Source organism: Ovis canadensis, chromosome 2 (assembly GCF_042477335.2).
Source record: "Ovis canadensis isolate MfBH-ARS-UI-01 breed Bighorn chromosome 2, ARS-UI_OviCan_v2, whole genome shotgun sequence".
Lineage (NCBI taxonomy): Eukaryota > Metazoa > Chordata > Mammalia > Artiodactyla > Bovidae > Ovis > Ovis canadensis.
The window spans coordinates 152593856-152612373 of record NC_091246.1 but is presented as its reverse complement, the minus strand read 5'-3'; the positions used below and the strand labels follow the sequence as shown (position 1 = coordinate 152612373).

Here is an 18518-nt window from a genome sequence, read left to right as displayed (position 1 = left end):
TGAGCTTTAAGCCAACTTTTTCACTCTCCTCTTTCACTTTCATCAAGAGGCATTTTAGTTCCTCTTCACTTTCTGCCATAAGGGTGGTGTCATCTGCATATCTGAGGTCATTGATATTTCTCCCGAGAATCTTGATTCCAGCTTGTGTTTCTTTCAGTCCAGCGTTTCTCATGATGTACTCTGCATATAAGTTAAATAAGCAGGGTGACAATATACAGCCTTGATGCACTTTTCCTATTTGGAACCAGTCTGTTGTTCCATGTCTAACTGTTGCTTCCTGACCTGCATACAGATTTCTCAAGAGGCAGGTCAGGTGGTCTGGTATTCCCATCTCTTTCAGAATTTTCCACAGTTTATTGTGATCCATGCAGTCAAAGGCTTTGGCATAGTCAATAAAGCAGAAATAGATGTTTTTCTGGAACTCTCCTGCTTTTTCCATGATCCTGCGGATGTTGGCAATTTGATCTCTGGTTCTTCTGCCTTTTCTAAAACCAGCTTGAACATCAGGAAGTTCACGGTTCACATATTGTTGAAGCCTGACTTGGAGAATTTTGAGCATTAGTTTACTAGCATGTGAGATGAGTGCAATTGTGCGGTAGTTTGAGCATTCTTTGGCATTGCCTTTCTTTGGGAATGGAATGAAAACTGACCTTTCCAGTCTTGTGGCCACTGCTGAGTTTTCCAAATTTGCTGGCATATTGAGTGCAGCACTTTCACAGCATCATCTTTCAGGATTTGAAATAGCTCAACTGGAATTCCATCACCTCCACTAGCTTTGTTCGTAGTGATGCTTTCTAAGGCCCACTTGACTTCACATTCCAAGATGTCTGGCTCTAGATGAGTGATCACACCATCGTGATTATCTTGGTCATGAAGATATTTTTTGTACAGTTCTTCTGTGTATTCTTGCCACCTCTTCTTAATATCTTCTGCTTCTGTTCGGTCCATACTATTTCTGTCCTTTATCGAGCCCATCTTTGCATGAAATGTTCCCTTGGTATCTCTAATTTTCTTGAAGAGATCTCTAGTCTTTCCCATTCTGTTGTTTCCCTCTATTTCTTTGCACTGATCGCTGAAGAAGCCTTTCTTATCTCTTCTTGCTATTCTTTGAAATTCTGCATTCAGATGCTTATAGCTTTTCTTTTCTCCTTTGCTTTTCACCTCTCTTTTTTCACAGGTATTTGTAAGGCCTCCCCAGACAGCCATTTTGCTTTTTTGCATTTCTTTTCCATGGGGATGGTCTTGATCTCTGTCTCCAGTACAATGTCACGAGCCTCATTCCATAGTTCATCAAGCACTGTATCTATCAGATCTAAGCCCTTAAATCTATTTCCACCATCCAAGGAGTGGTGGCTGCGCTGGCACAGGAAGGCCTAGAGGAGCTATCCCACGTTGAACGTCAGGAAGGGCGGTGGAGATACCCTTTGTCCAAGGTAAGGTGTAGCGGTTGCGCTTTGCTGGAGCAGCCGTGAAGGGATACCCCACACCCAAGGTAAGAGAAACCCAAGTAAGATGGTAGGTGTAAGAGGGCATCAGAGGGCAGACATACTGAAACCATACTCACAGAAAACTAGTCAATCTAATCACACTAGGACCACAGCCTTGTCTAACTCAATGAAACCAAGACATGCCCACGGGGCAACCCAAGACGGGTGGGTCATGGTGGAGAGGTCTGACAGAATGTGGTCCCCTGGAGAAGGTAATGGCAAACCACTTCAGTATTCTTGCCTTGAGAACCCCATGAACAGTATGAAAAGGCAAAATAATAGGATACTGAATGAGGAACTCCCCAGGTCAGCAGGTGTCCAATATGCTACTGGAGATCAGTGGAGAAATAACTCCAGAAAGAAAGAAGGGATGGAGCCAAAGCAAAAACGATACCCAGTTGTGGATGTGACTGGTGATAGAAAAAAAGTCTGATGCTGTAAAGAGCAATATTGCATAGGAACCTGGAATGTCAGGTCCATGAATCAAGGCAAATTGGAAGTGGTCAAACAAGAGATGGCAAGAGTGAATGTTGACATTCTAGGCATCAGCGAACTAACATGGACTGGAATGGGTGAATTTAACTCAGATGACCATTATATCTACTACTGTGGGCAGGAATCCCTCAGAAGAAATGGAGTAGCCATCATGGTCAACAAAAGAGTCCAAAATGCAGTACTTGAATGCAGTCTGAAAAACGACAGAATGATCTCTGTTCGTCTCCAAGGCAAACCATTCAATATCACAGTAATCCAAGTCTATGCCCCAACCAGTAATGCTGAAGAAGCTGAAGTTGAATGGTTCTATGAAGACCTACAAGACCTTGTAGAACTAACACCCCCAAAAGATGTCCTTTTCATTATAGGGGACTGGAATGCAAAAGTAGGAAGTCAAGAAACACCTGGAGTAACAGGCAAATTTGGCCTTGGAATGTGGAATGAAGCAGGGCAAAGACTAATAGAGTTTTGAAGAAAATTCACTGGTCATAGCAAACACCCTCTTCCAACAACACAAGAGAAGACTCTACACATGGACATCACCAGATGGTCAATACCGAAATCAGATTGATTATATTCTTTGCAGCCAAAGATGGAGAAGCTCTATACAGTCAGCAAAAACAAGACCGGGAGCTGACTGTGGCTCAGATCATGAACTCCTTATTGCCAAATTCAGACTTAAATTGAAGAAAGTAGGGAAAACTGCTAGACCATTTAGGTATGACCTAAATCGAATCCCTTATGATTGCACTCATCTCACACACTAGCAAAGTAATTCTCCAAATTCTCCAAGCTGGGGTTCAACAGTACATAAACTGTGAACTTCCAGATGTTCAAGCTGGATTTAGAAAAGACAGAGGAACCAGAGATTAAATTTCCAACATCCACTGGATCATCGAAAAGGCAAGAGAATTCCAGAAAAACATCTATTTCTGCTTTATTGACTATGCCGAAGACTTTGATTGTGTGGATCACAACCAAATGTGGAAAATTCTTAAAGTGACGGGAATACCAGACCAGCTGACCTGCCTCCTGAGAAATCTGTATGCATGCCAAGAAGCAACTGTTAGAACTGGACATGGAACAACAGACTGGTTCCAAATTGGGGAAGGAATACATCAAGGTTATATACTGTCACCCTGCTTATTTAATTTATATGCAGATTGTACCATGTGAAATGCCACACTGGATGAAGCACAAGCTGGAATCAAGATTGCTGGGAAAAATATCAATAACCTCAGATATGCAGATGACACCACCCTTATGGTAGAAAGTGAAGAAGAACTAAAGAGTCTCTTGATGAAAGTGAAAGAGGAGCGTGAAAAAGTTGGCTTAAAACTCAACATACAGAAAACTAAGATCATGGCATCCATTCCCATCACTTCATGGCAAATAAATGGGGAAACAATGACAGACTTCATTTTCTTTGGCTTCGAAATCACTGCAGATGGTGACTGCAGCAATGAAATTAAAAGACACTTACTCCATGGAAGGAAAGCTATGATTAACCTAGACAGCATATTAGAAAGTGGAGACATTAATTTGCTCCATCTAGTCAAAGTGAAAGTGAAGTCGCTCAGTTGTGTCCAACTCTTTGCGACCCGTGGACTGTAGCCCACCAATCCTCTCCATCCATGGGATTCTCCAGGCCAGAATACTGGAGTAGGTTGCCATTTCCTTCTCCATCTAGTCAAAGCTATGGTTTTTTCCAGTGGTCATGTATGGATGTGAGAGTTGGACTATGAAGAAAGCCAAGTGCCGATGAATTGATGCTTTTGAACTGTGGTGTTGGAGAAGACTCTTGAGAGTCCCTTGGACTGCAAGCAGATCCAACCAGTTAATCCTAAAGGAAATCCATCTATTCATTGGAAGGACTGATGCTGAAGCTGAAACTCCAATACTTTGGCCACTTGATGCGAAGAAGTGACTCATTTGAAAAGACCCTGATGCTGGGAAAGATTGAAGGCGGGAGGAGAAGGGGAAGATAGATGATGAGATGGTTGGATGGCATCACCAACTCGATGGACATGAGTTTGAGCAAGCTCTGGGAGTTGGTGATAGACAGGGAAGCCTGGCGTGCTGCAGTCCATGGGGTCGCAAAGAGTCAGACACGACTATGCGACTGAACTCAACTGAACTGAACTGAGGAGCTTAGGGGATGCAACTTGGTTAGAAGATAAGGGCTAGGAAACTTACTTCGGAGCTGTGTTTTCATTAGCAAGCTTGATATTTTACAGGGATCTTATGGGTATTTGATGAAGCTTGAAATCAGAGACTAATGAAACTACTGGAGTCAAATTCCAGTAGTCAAATTCTTCCCTACCTGTCCTCCATCAAGCCAAACCTCTTGGCTCTACCACTGTGAATGTTTGAATATCCTGCTTACAGGAGCAGAGAAGAGATGATAGGCAGGTTGGTCCTGCTGTGTGAAATTTACTTGAGCTTAATACCAATTAAATAACTCGCTCTGTTTGACATTCTATTTTAATCTTCTTGTCAAATCAATGTTAGCATGCTAATATCTCAGTTTCACTCAATTTCTCAGTATCTATGATTTAATATTCTTAACCCAAATTCTGTCTTCAGATATTCACATATATTTGGAACTTACTTAGTCTTTAATTAAAATTTTACATGATATAATGAAATAAATGTTCTCTTCATGATGTGCTGAATATAATGTAGGTGCCCAGAGTCTTTAATTAAACTTGACTATTTAGGGGTCCTGATAAAATTATGGGGATTGTATGTTTTTGGTTTTTCTAGTTTTTGTGGTCCTTAATATATATTGATTTTATTAGAATTTTATCTGAATGTAGACGAGCAGATTCATGGTTTCGCTAAGAATTTAGAGCTAATAAAGCACATACCATATGATCAGAAACTATTCTGGTTTATTTGGGTGAAATGTTCCTTACATTTTAAGATAATTATTTTTTTTCCTGGCTTTCTTGTTCATAAAATCATTGCAGTGTTTTATATACTAGTTCAAACTGTAAAAAAAAAAAATTCAAATAGACTAGGGTTATATTTTACAAATATTGTATTTTTATAAATTAGAATACAATGTGGTTGTGAGAGGAATGAGACTTTTCTATATACCGTTATAAAACCATATTCAAGTGATAGAGTGAAGAGTTAAAAACTAGCTTGAAAGCTGAGCATTTATGATTTCATAAAATTTTGCTAAAAATGTACACATGTAATTATGCATGCTTAAAATAAAAATCTAGAAGGAAACACACTTATATATCAAACTGTTACTAATTAAAACTAACATATTGAAGACATTTTATTCTAGGCTAGTTATAAATGTTTTGTATGTATCATTTAAAATAGTCCCACAGCAAGCCTATGAATTATTATTATCTTGATTTTGTAGATGAAACTGAATTAGAGAGATGACGTAACTTGCCAAAAACACTTCATTATTTAACACTATCTTTGGGATGTGAATATTCAAATGACTCTTACTTCTACTTTGTTTATAGTCTATGCTAGAATTCTCAATGATGAGTGTGTATTACTTTTACAATTATAAAAAGTAAGAAACATATTTTTCATCTGGGGAAAAAAGATTTCCACCAAAGAGGAAATCAATGAGAAATACCTGGTTTCAGTTTACCAGCTATGAAACATTGTTTAGAATGTAAGAAAACATACTTGAAAACCTATCTTACTGAGTCTTTGAAAATCCATTATTTTTTTAAATAAATTCAGTTTAGATCCCCAAATCTCCACACAAATAACTGAATAAAAACTCAATATATTTTAAGTCTTCACATGCTAGTTCTATCTTTTCCTAAAAACCTTTACAATGAGCTTCAAAGTATGTGAAGTCTTCATTTTAAAATTCATTATACAATTTTTAAAACACATAGCATCAATATGATGAAATCACTAAACAGTTACAAAGATCATGTTGGTGTTAGTTCATTTGTGTTAATGGATTCATATGAAACAAAGGACAATCACGTTTGGGAAACTATGCAATAGATAGTGTTCTGGGTATCTATTGCTATGTAGCAAACCACCCCCAAAAAATGAATCATTGATTATTATTTTGCATGGTTCTGTAGGTTAAATTCTAAGATGACTTGTTCAAGCTTATGTTCCTTCACGTTTCAGTTGGATTTCAGTTATGATTGCAGCCACCTAAAGGCTGAACTAGATTGACTATCCAAGATGGTGCACTTTACATGGCTGGCAGTTGAAGCTGGCTGATGGTTGGGAGCTTAAGTAGAGCTACTGACTGGAATGCTTACATGGATCTTCAAGTGGCTTGGGCTTCTCAGAGAATGGTGCCTTAGTTTATAGAGGAAGCATCCCAAGAATGAGTGTTTGGGTGTGAGCTTTACAAGAGGCAAAATGTGGAAGCTGCGAGGCTAAGTCTGGAACTAGGATAGCATTATTTCTTTCAAAGAGGTCACAGGTTCACCTATATTCAAGAGAGTAGAGAAATAGGCCCCCTCTTTGATAGGATAGTGGCAAGAGATGGAAGATAGGAGAGATATTGGGGCAGCTATTTCTGGAAAATGCAACCTGCTGCAGTTGCTTAAAAAGCAAACTTCACCTAGTATTTGCAAAATATATTTGATGCAAAAAAAGTTATTCTGTTATTGACAAGTAAAAGTTAATAAACTCTGGGATATATGATCTTGGTTACCACAGGTTATCTCTTTCCAACTGATAGTGTTTATTAAAAAATAAAGCTGACTAAGCCTCTTTCCATTTCTGACTGTCCATTTTTCTGCCCTAGTTTTTTTTCTTTTCCTTTGTTTTGATTGTCGGTGATTGGGAAATGGAGTATGCAGATTGGGAAAAAACAGTGTTGGCAATAAAGAATGAATCCACAAACAGAAATTTCTAACTTAGCAGATACTTGCTGTTGACCTACAAAGTTAATACTCAAGAGGAAAGATCATTTTTTGTATATAACTGGGTCAATAGACTAAATCATTGTACCTTATACTTTCTAAAGACCTTTCATGTATATTTCTTGTTTGGAACCTGAATCACACTCATTTTATGGCTCAGAAACCTGAGAGGTTTAGGAAAGGCAGAGGAACCAGAGATCAGATTGCCAACAAGTTCGATCATCAAAAAAGCAAGAGAGTTCCAGAAACACATCTACTTCTGCTTTATTGACTATTCCAAAACCTTTGACTATGAAGATCACAACAAACTGTGGAAATCTCTTCAAGGGATGGGAATATCAGACCACCTGAACTGCCTCCTGAGAAATTTGTATGCAGGTCAGGAAGCAACAGTTAGAACTGGACATGGAAAAATGAACAGGTTCCAAATCTGGAAAGGAGTATGTCAAGGCTGGATATTGTCACCCTGCTTACTTAACTTATATGCAGAGTGCATTATGCTAAATGCTGGGCTGGATGAAGCACAAGCTGGAATCAAGATTGCTGGGAGAAATGTCAATAATCACAGATATGCAGATAACACCACCCTTATGGCAGAAAGTGAAGAACTAAAGAGCCTCTTGATGAAAGTGAAAGAGGAGAGTGAAAAAGTTGGCTTAAAGCTCAACATTCAGAAAACTAAGATCATGGCATCCATTCCCATCACTTCATGGCAAATAAATGGGGAAACAATGGAAACAGTGACAGATTTCAATTTCTTGGGCTCCAAAATCACTGCAGATGGTGATTGCAGCCATGAAATTAAAAGATGCTTACTCCTTGGAAGGAAAGCTATGACCAACCTAGATAGCATATAAAAGAGTGGAGACATTATTTTGCTGACAAAGCCCCATCTAGTCAAAGCTATGGTTTTTTACAGTAGTCATGTATGGATGTGAGAGTTGGACTATAAAGAAAGCTGAGTGCCAAAGAATTGATGCTTTTGAACTGTGGTATTGGAGAAGACTCTTGAGAGTCCCTTGGACTGCAGGGAGATCCAACCAGTCCATCCTAAAGGAGATCAGTCCTAAATATTCATTGGAAGGACTGATGCTGAAGCTAAAACTCCAATACTTTGGCCACCTGATGCAAAAAACTGACACCTTGGAAAAGACCCTGATACTGGGAAAGGTTGAAGGCAGGAGGAAAAGGAGATGACAGAGGATGAGAGGGTTGGATGGCATCACTGACCCAAGGGATATGAGTTTGAGCAAGCTCCGGGTGTTGGTGATGGACAGGGAAGCCTGGTGTGCTGCAATTCATGGGGTTGCAAAGAATCAGACAACTGAGTGACTGATCTGAACTGAACTGAACTGAACCTGAGAGGTAAAGTAAGTTAACTGATGCCCTTAAAGTCACTTAGCTAGTAATGGAGAGTGAGACACAGTTCTTCTGTCTTTAAGTCCCTCCCCTTTGCATCACAGTACCTTTATGGGCTTTTACTGCCAAAACTGTGAAGAGCAGGGAAGAAACAAAATGAAGAGAGGGTAAGGGTGAAGACAGACATGTGATTTGGGGTAAATAAGTTGATCTTTTTAACCTAGAAGAGAAAAATGCCTTCCAAGTATAATTGTTGGGTAGATTAAATATAAAGTGTAATAAAATCAAAGAGAGGTGTTATTTCCTACTCCTATTACAACAATTACCATTATGATTACTTAAAGTGACAATTGGGTACAGTAGATAAAACACTGAGTCAGACAGATCTAGTGTCTATTTTTCAGTGGAATCAGTACAAATTTCTACATTGTTTAAGGCAGAAAGCCACTGCATGAGAATAGTCTTCTATTAAAATTACCTGGGAAACTATTGTTGAGCTCTGACCATATATTAGTCATATTTGGGCTTCCCTGGTGGCTCAAAGGTAAAGAATCCGCCTGCAATGCAGGAGATGCAAGAGATGTCAGTTCAATCTCTGGGTCTGGAAGATCCCCTGGAGAAGGAAATGGCAACCCACTCTAGTATTCTTGCTGGGAAAATACCATGGATGGAGGAGCCTGTCAGGCTATAGTCCACAGGATCCCAAAGAGTCGGACGTGACTGAATGATTAAACATGCAAACACAAAAAACAGTTTCTTCAACCTCAGAAGACTACACTACGGATAAAGCAACTTCCCAAGTCTCAGTAGCCCACTCCAAAAAATGGCTTACTTTTTGCTCCTATTAAATGTAGAGTAAAGCAGCTGTGGGTTTTCATTTGCTCTACTTCTATATCCTTCCTTATTCCAGGATCCAGGCTAAAAGGGACTGTCACTATTTGAGGCAGATTGTTTTCACGGTATGGGAAAATTCAACAAGTAAACCACATTATAGCTTTTAAAACTTTTGTTCAAATGTGATATATATCACTTACACTCATATTTCATTAGCCTAAGATGTATTGTACAGTTAAGTTCAACATCACAGTGACAAGCATGCTTAATTCTTCTGCAGGAAGATGATTAAATAATTAGAAACAATCAAACAGTATATTATAATGCAAGACAGGAATCTTGTGACTACTAAAGTGAAAATGTCTGGGGGCAAAAAAGTCTGAAATATTTTTAAGTATTCGTTTCTCACTGCCTAGCACACAGCTTCATACTCTGTAGGTCCTCATTAAATATTAATAGGTGAATTCATGACACTCACAAAGATTCACATGCAGCAAAACCTTGCACTGTGACCCTTTATCTCTCCAAGCTCCAAATTGAAGAAGCAATGATTAAAATTTAAATTTTTGTTGTTAACCTAGATATGTATTAAAATATACTCAGAAAATGGATAAGACACGCTTTATATGACTGCAATCATAATGGAGAGCAAGCTATTACACGTAATTAAGTGAAATTAGAGTAGTTAGTTCATTCATTCAGTTCAGTTCAGTTCAGTTGCTCAGTTGTGTCCAACTCTTTGTGATCCCATGGAGTGTAGCATGCCAGGCTTCCCTGTCCATCACCAGCTCCCAGAGATTACTCACACTCATGTCCACTGAGTCAGTGACGCCATTCAACCATCTCATCCTCTGTTGTCCCTTTCTCCTCCCACCTTCAATCTTTCCCAGCATCTGAGTCATTCACTCAACAAACAGGTTATTAGAGCTTTCTTCCTGCCAGGCACTGACAAAAAATTGTATTTAAGGATGAGTAAGACTCAGACATAGCCCTTGCCCTTAATGAATTGTAGTGATACTTTAGCAGGTTCATAGCAAGACTGATGGTGAAAAGTTTTGCAGATTAATTTGTTGATTTGATTTTGAATTTTCAAACTAAAGTGAGGGAGGTATGTTTGTGTAGGGATATAGAATTTTTTAATTAATCTGCTTTATTTGATGTTTTATTTGATATTTATTTTAATAAATCTATTTATTTTAGGTTAGGTCCACCTAACCTAAAGAAAATGTTAATTTTTTCTAATGTCCCTAAAAATAAGAGGTAACATTGTGTAGAGAGATATCTCAAGGATGCTTCTTAAATCATGAGCAAAATTATATTATAGGAAGCAACTATTTATAAGGATATGTGTTGTAAACAAAGAGATTTCAACCTTGAAAATCTGCATCATTTTGTGAAGGGAATTTTAAACTATTTTGATAAGACATATGTATGTTCAGAAAGAATAACATGGAGTGCTTTAACTGGCACTTTCTTCTGCAAAGAGATCATATTCAAGAATTTTCCATTTCCTTTTCTTTTCTTAACATAAGAAGACATATCTCAGCTATATACCCAAGAGATATCTAGAGACTAATGAGGGTGTAGAGTGAATACTGGTGGAAACAGAAGGAATGTTTCCAAACCTAACTTAAGCATTAAGAGCCAGAGAATTTAAGGAACTAGATTCCAGAATAATAGGCATTTTTAAAAGAACTCAATTACAAGACCACATTTAAAGAGCTCTGTATTAAACAACCTTAATGAATCATTTGAAGAAAAATCAAAGTGAAGAGTCAGCTGTGAATTGAATATAAGTTGATGAATAAAATTAGAGTTTCCAAAATCTCTTCCTAATTAACAACCTATTACAGAAAACAGGTGGGTTTTTTGACATTCAAATTGTTTAACAAGCTATTAAAAATTACAAAAGACATGTTAGTTCCCTGACCAAACAGTTGTACATTTAAAAAGTATTCTTAAATGTGGCTTATTGCTTTAATTGTGGGATTTGTTTCTGTGGTTATTGACATGACATTTGATTTGCTGATAAGAAACAACACACACAATGCTTTTAAAATTACTGTAACTTGAGGTTATTTACTTAGATATAGATATCTTTAGCGAAGTTTATAAGCAGTGCCTTTAAAATAAATGCGTTTCCCCCTCATATACTACAGAATAACTTTGGACATAAAGAAGATCCAAAATTAGGTTATTCATCTTGCATGCCCACAACCAAGTGAGGACTGTGCTGGGGCTGGTATTCACAGGGACACTTGCAGTGTGTGTGCCACACAGGGACCCTGCACCCCAGCAGCTGAGCTGGGGCTGCTTTTCCTCCTCACAAGGGCTTGAGCTGGGTTTTACTCTTTCCAGTTGGCTCTCCCATCTCTCTACCATAAGATGACAGTGCTCTTGATCTGAGTCACCTGTCTATATTCTGGGTCATTTTTGCAAAGGCTTTAACTCTCTCCTTCCTTCTGTCTCTCTGTCACCTCTGCCAGAACTGGAATAAAACCCAGCTTAGGTGAAAATCAGAAGAATCCCACTCTCTCCCTCAAGCTGCAATTATCCCCTGCAGAACACAATGTATTGGGTATTCCACATACCATGGGCTATGGTATGAATGTATGCTTTGAGTACAAAATCAACATCTGAAAAGAAAACCCATATCAAGCTATATTAATTAGTGAGTACACTGTGGAATATAAGTTAAATAAGCAGGGTGACAATATACAGCCTTGACATACTCCTTTTCCTATTTGGAACCAGTCTGTTGTTCCATGTCCAGTTCTAACTGTTGCTTCCTGACCTGCATACAGATTTCTCAAGAGGCAGGTCAGGTGGCCTGGTATTGCCATCTCTTTCAGAATTTTCAACAGTTTATTGTGATCCACACAGTCAAAGGCTTTGGCATAGTCAATAAAGCAGAAATAGATGTTTTTCTGGAACTCTCTTGCTTTTTCCATGACCCAGCAGATGTTGGCAATTTGATCTCTGGTTCCTCTGCCTTTTCTAAAACCAGCTTGAACATCAGGGAGTTCATGGTTCACGTATTGCTGAATCCTGGCCTGGAGAATTTTGAGCATTACTTGACTAGCGTGTGAGATGAGTGCAATTGTGAGGTAGTTTGAGCATTCTTTGGCATTGCCTTTCTTTGGTATTGGAATGAAAACTGACCTTTTCCAGTCCTGTGACCACTGCTGAGTTTTCCAAATTTGCTGGCATATTGAGTGCAACACTTTCACAGCATCATCTTTCAGGATTTGAAATAGCTCAACTGGAATTCCATCACTTCCACTAGCTTTGTTCGTAGTGATGCTTTCTAAGGCCCACTTGACTTCACATTCCAGAATGTCTGGCTCTATATGAGTGATCATATCATCATGATTATCTGGGTTGTGAAGATCTTTTTTGTATTGTTCTTCCGTGTATTCTTGCCACCTCTTCTTAATATCTTCTGCTTCTGTTCGGTCCATACCATTTCTGTCCTTTATTGAGCCCATCTTTGCATGAAATGTTCCCTTGGTATCTCTAATTTTCTTGACGAGATCTCTAGTCTTTCCCATTCTGTTGTTTTCCTCTATTTCTTTGCATTGATCACTGAGGAAGGCTTTCTTATCTCTCCTTGCTATTCTTTGGAACTCTGCATTCAGATGCTCATATCTTTCCTTTTCTCCTTTGCATTTTGCCTCTCTTCTTTTCACAGCTATTCGTAAGGCCTCCCCAGACAGTCATTTTGCTTTTTTGCATTTCTTTTCCATGGGGATGGTCTTGATCCCTGTCTCCTGTACAGTGTCACGAACCTCACAGTGTCAGACTTTATTTTTGGGGGCTCCAAAATCACTGCAGATGGTGACTGCAGCCATGAAATTAACTTTCTCCCGGGAGAAAAGTTATGACCAACCTAGATAGTATATTCAAAAGCAGAGACATTACTTTGCCGACTAAGGTCCGTCTAGTCAAGGCTATGGTTTTTCCTGTGGCCATGTATGGATGTGAGAGTTGGACTGTGAAGAAGGCTGAGCGCCGAAGAATTGATGCTTTTGAACTGTAGTGTTGGAGAAGACTCTTGAGGGTCCCTTGGACTGCAAGGAGATCCAACCAGTCCAGTCTGAAGGAGATCAAACCTGGGATTTCTTTGGAAGGAATGATGCTAAAGCTGAAGCTCCAGTACTTTGGCCACCTCATGCGAAGAGCTGAAAAGACTCTGATGCTGGGAGGGATTGGGGGCAGGAGGAGAAAGGGATGACAGAGGATGAGATGGCTGGATGGCATCACTGACTCGATGGACGTGAGTCTGAGTGAACTCCAGGAGATGGTGATGGACAGGGAGGCCTGGCGTGCTGCGATTCATGGGGTCGCAAAGAGTCGGACACGACTGAGCAACTGAACTGAACTGAAACTGTGTAAGATATGATTACAAATGCCTGTGAGCAAAGACACTTCAGTCGTACCCAATGTTTTGTGGCTCCATGGACTGGAAAGGGTGAATTTAAATCGAATGAACTCTCTATCCACTACTGTGGGCAAGAATCCCTTAGAAGAAATGGAGTCACCATCACAGTCAATAAGAGTCCAAGATGCAGTACTTGGACACAATCTCAAAACAACAGAATGATCTCTGTTCATCTCCAAGGCAAACCATTCAGTATCACAGTAATCCAGGTCTACACCCTAACCAGTAATGCTGAAGAAGCTGAAGTTGAATGGTTCTATGAAGACCTACAAGACCTTATAGAACTAACACCTAAAAAAGATGCCCTCTTCATTAGAGGGGACTGGAATGCAAAAGTAGGAAGTCAAGAGCTACCTGGAGTAACAGGCAAACTTGGCCTTGGAGTACAGACTGAAGCAGGGATAAGGCTAACAGAGTTTTGCCAACAAAACACACTGGTCATAGCAAACACCCTCTTCCAACAACACAAGAGAAGACTCTACACATGGACATCGCCAGATGGTCAACACCAAAATCAGAACGATTATATTCTTTGCAGTCAAAGATGGAGAAGCTCTATACAGTCAGCAAAAACAAGACCAGGAGCTGACTGTGGCTATTTCATATCCTAAAAGATGAAAAGTGCAGCTATGAAAGTGCTGCACTCAATATGCCAGCAAATTTGGAAAACTCAGCAGTGGCCACAGGACTGGAATCAAGATTGCTAGAAGAAATATCAGTAACCTCAGATAGGCAGATGAGACCACCCTTACGGCAATTTCCTTATTGCCAAATTCAGCCTGAAATTGGAGAAAGTAGGGAAAACCACTAGACCATTCAGTTATGACCTAAATCAAATCCCTTATGATTATATAGTGGAAATAACAAATAGATTCAAGGGATTAGATCTGATAGACAGAGTACCTGAAGAACTATGGACAGAGGTTCATGACACTGAACAGGAGACAGTGATCAAGACCATTCCCAAGAAAAAGAAAGGCAAAATATTTGTCTGATGAGGCCTTAAAAAAAGCCAAGAAAAGAAGGGAAGTTAAAGGCAAAGGAGAAAAGGAAAGATATACCCATTGGAATGCAGAGTTCCAAAGAAAAGCAAGGAGAGATAAAATAGCCTTTCCTCGCTAATAAATGTAAAGAAATAAAGGAAAACAACAGAGTGGGAAAGACTAGAAATCTCTTCAAAAAAATTAGAGACACCAAGGGAACATTTCATGCAAAGATGGGCTTGATAAAGGACAGAAATGGTATGGACCTAACAGAAGCAGAAGATATTAAGAAGAGGTGGCAAGAATACACAGAAGAACTATACAAAAAAGATACTCATGACCCAGATAATCACGATGGTGTGATCACTCACCTAGAGCCAGACATCCAGGAATGTGAAGTCAAGTGGGCCTTAGGAGGCATCACTATGAACAAAGCTAGTGGAGATGATGGAATTCCAGTTGAGCTATTTCATATCCTAAATGATGATGCTATGAAAGTGCTGCACTCAATATGCCAGCAAATTTGGAAAACTCAGCAGTGGCCACAGGACTGGGAAAGATCAGTTTTAATTCCAATCCCAAAGAAAGGAAATGCCAAAGAATGTTCAAACTACTACAATTGCACACATCACTTCCCTGGTGGCTCAGAGGTTAAAGCATCTGCCTCCAAAGCAGGAGACCCAGGTTCAATCCCTGGGTTGGGAAGATCCCCTGGAGAAGGAAATGGTAACCCACTCCAGTATTCGTGCCTGGAGAATCCCATGGACGGAGAAGCCTCGTAGGCTACAGTCCATGGGGCTGCGAAGAGTCAGACACGACTGAGCGACTTCACTATACTCACTCACACACTAGCAAAGTAATGCTCCAAATTCTCCAAGCCAGGGTTCAACAGTACATGAAATGTAAACTTCCAGAAGTTCAAGCTGGGTTTAGAAAAGGCAGAAGAACCAGAGATCAAATTGCCAACATCTGTTGGATTATCAAAAAAGCAGGAGAGTTCCAGAAAAACATCTACTTCTGCTTGATTGACTATGCCAATGTCTTTGACTGTGTGGATCACAACAAAATGTGGAAAAATTTTAAAAATGTGGGAATACTAGACTACTGACCTGCCTCCTGAGAAATCTGTATGCAGGTCAAGAGGCAAGTGCTAGAACCGGACATGGAACAACGACTGGTTCCAAATTGGCTAAGGAGTACATCAAGGCTGTATATTGTCACCCTGCTTATTTAACTTATATGCAGAGTACGTCATGAGAAATGCTGGGCTGCAGGAAGCACAAGCTGCAATCAAGACTGCTGGAAGAAATATCAATAACCTCAGACACACAGATGACACTACCCTTATGGCAGAAAGCAAAGAAGAACTTAAGAGCCTCTTGATGAAGGTGAAAGAGGAGAGTGAAAAAGTTGGCTTAAAACTCAACATTCAGAAAACTAAGATCATGGCATCTGGTCCCGTCACTTCATGGCAATTAGATGGGGAAATGGTTCAAACTGTGACAGACTTTATTTTCTTGGTCTCTGAAATCACTGCATATGGTGACTGCAGCCATGAAATTAAAAGCCACTTGCTCCTTGGAAGAAAGGTGTGACTAACCTAGACAGCATATGAAAAAGCAGACCTTACCAACAAAGGTCCATCTAGTCAAAGCTGTGGTTTTCCAGTAGTCATGTATGGATTGCAGAGTTGGATTATAAAGTTGAGCACTGAAGAATTGATGCTTTTGAATGTGTTGAAGAAGACTGTGGTGTTGAAGAAGACTCTTGAGAGTCCCTTGGACTGCAAGCAGATCCAGCCAGTCCATCCTAAGGCATCTGTCCTAAATATTCATTGGAAGGACTGATCCTGAATTTGAAACTCGAATACTTTGGCTACCTGATGCAAAGAACTGACTCATTGGAAAAGACCCTGATGCTGGGAAAGATTGAAGGTGGGAGGAGAAGGGGATGGCAGAGGATGAGGTGGTTGGATGGCATCACCAATGCAATGGACATGAGTTTGAGTAGGTTCCAGGAGTTTGTGATGGACAGGGAGGCCTGGTGTGCTGCAGTCCATGGGGTCGCAGAGTCAGACACAACTGAGTGACTGAAGTGAACTGGCCTGTAGCTCACCAGGCTCCTCTGTCCATGGGATTCTCTAGGCAAGAATACGGGAGTTGGTTGTCGTGCCCTCCTTCCGGGGGATCTTTCTGACCCAGAGATCGAACCTCCGTCTCTTATGCTTCCTTCATTGGCCGGCAGGTTTTTTACCACTAGCTCCAACTGGGAAGCCCCTATGATTACAAATAATATATGCCTTTTAAAGTTTTACTCAAACTTCAGTATCATTTTATGTACCCCACTTTTTATATGTGTTACTCAAATTTGGAGTTTATAAAAGATAAAGCTTGCTTTGAAATTCTTATAACCAAAGCTCTGTTAAACAAACCATTTTATAGATATTGTGAGTTCTTTGAGTTATTTTAGATAAAGTTTAGTCTGTATACAGGCTAAAATATATAAGCAAAAGAAGTCAATAGTGTTGGGGTAGGAAATTCACAAATAAGAATTAAAAAATAACTATACAGAGATGAATTTTGGGGAGTTCATACCCAACCCTAAACTTTTTCTTTTTGCTTTGATCCATTAAAGGCAGGTGCAAGGGAATAAGAATAAAGTGCATGAAGTTCTGATACAAACCTAAAATACAAAACAAAGTGTTTTTGTAAAAGAGCTGTAGCAGTCTAAAAGAATAAATAGATGGTCTACAGGTAGGAAAGGTACAAAAGCCTTTTGAAGTCAAATGGCACAGATGTCATGGAACCAGAGCATTTTAGAACTCATCATATTTAGGCTCTTTAACTAACAGATGAAGAATCTGAACCAGTGAATTTAAGGAAGTAAACTCCAGAGTAATGAACAATTTTTAAAGAACTCAGTTATAAGACCAAGTTTAAAGAATTCCATATTGAAGAATTCTAATAAACTGCAGAAAAAATCAATGTGAGTCAGCTGTGATTAGCAATGGCAGAATTAGCAATAAAGGTGCTGAATTATGCCAGAAGCTGCCTAAAATACTTCTAATATTTACCATTACTCCAAGAACCAATATTGTTATTTGCCAACATTTTAGAATGTTGAAAAGCAAGGAATTAGAAAACAAAAGCTACCCTCTTTATTAGTTTATCATTTCTATGACTTCACAATTCACTATAAAGATACTCATAACCATTTTATAACATTTCCAAATTGCCCAACTGTTTCCTTTGTGTCACCACCATTGTCAGTCTTTGTTGTAACTGCTTTAAAATTGAGACTTCATTGAATGCAACATGAAAACATATGGGACCAATGAAATGATGATGATATTTATACTGATGGGGTAAGGAAACCATCCAAAATGTGACCGCATAGACTGTATAGCTGTATAGCTGAGTTACAGTTGTGTCTATTTGGACAATGGTAGGTAAATGGTGTGTGTATAACTGAAATACATTTGTCTCAATGATATTTAATATATGGAATTTGAATTGTGTGAACATAACTTATAATGCAGAATTGTTTCACAGAAGTGTATTGGTTACCAAAACAGGAAAGAACTTGTCCTGTTCTTTAAAAATGACATCTACTGTGGGCATTTGTTATAGCTTTCCAAAATAATTTCTGGCATATAAACTTTGTCTGTGATGATTCTCTTTGGGGGTAAACTCCAAAAAATGGTGAGGATGCCTAATATAAGCATAATCCTTGTGTGGCAACTAGCCAGGACATCGTGTTTCCCAAATTCAATAAAGTCAATGCCAAATTTTATTGCCACAAAATTTATGAATCAAGGAACCAAGTTTTCCTCTGTGTTTGGAAGAGTTAACATTTCTGAAGCATGTCTCTGCTATTTCAATATTTCTTGTGAATGAAAGGCTCTGGTCTTAGAGATGTCTGAGCTGAAAAGATTTTTCACCTCCCTGCAAGAAGGTAACTTGTAACTACATCATCAGAGCAGCAGCAAAAGTAGCACACCACTCTGGCCTCTAGGAGAATTCATGAGACAGTAGAAGCTGTA

General features: G+C 39.2%; 1 protein-coding gene and 1 non-coding gene across 2 annotated transcripts in view; one reads left to right on the top strand and one right to left on the bottom strand.

The window, feature by feature from the left end:
• KCNH7 (potassium voltage-gated channel subfamily H member 7) overlaps positions 1–18518 on the bottom strand; it is a 531172-nt gene that overhangs the window by 181349 nt on the left and 331305 nt on the right. The window lies entirely within an intron of this gene.
• TRNAW-CCA (transfer RNA tryptophan (anticodon CCA)) lies at positions 15110–15181 on the top strand. The gene has a single exon. It is a non-coding gene; the product is annotated as a tRNA-Trp (tRNA).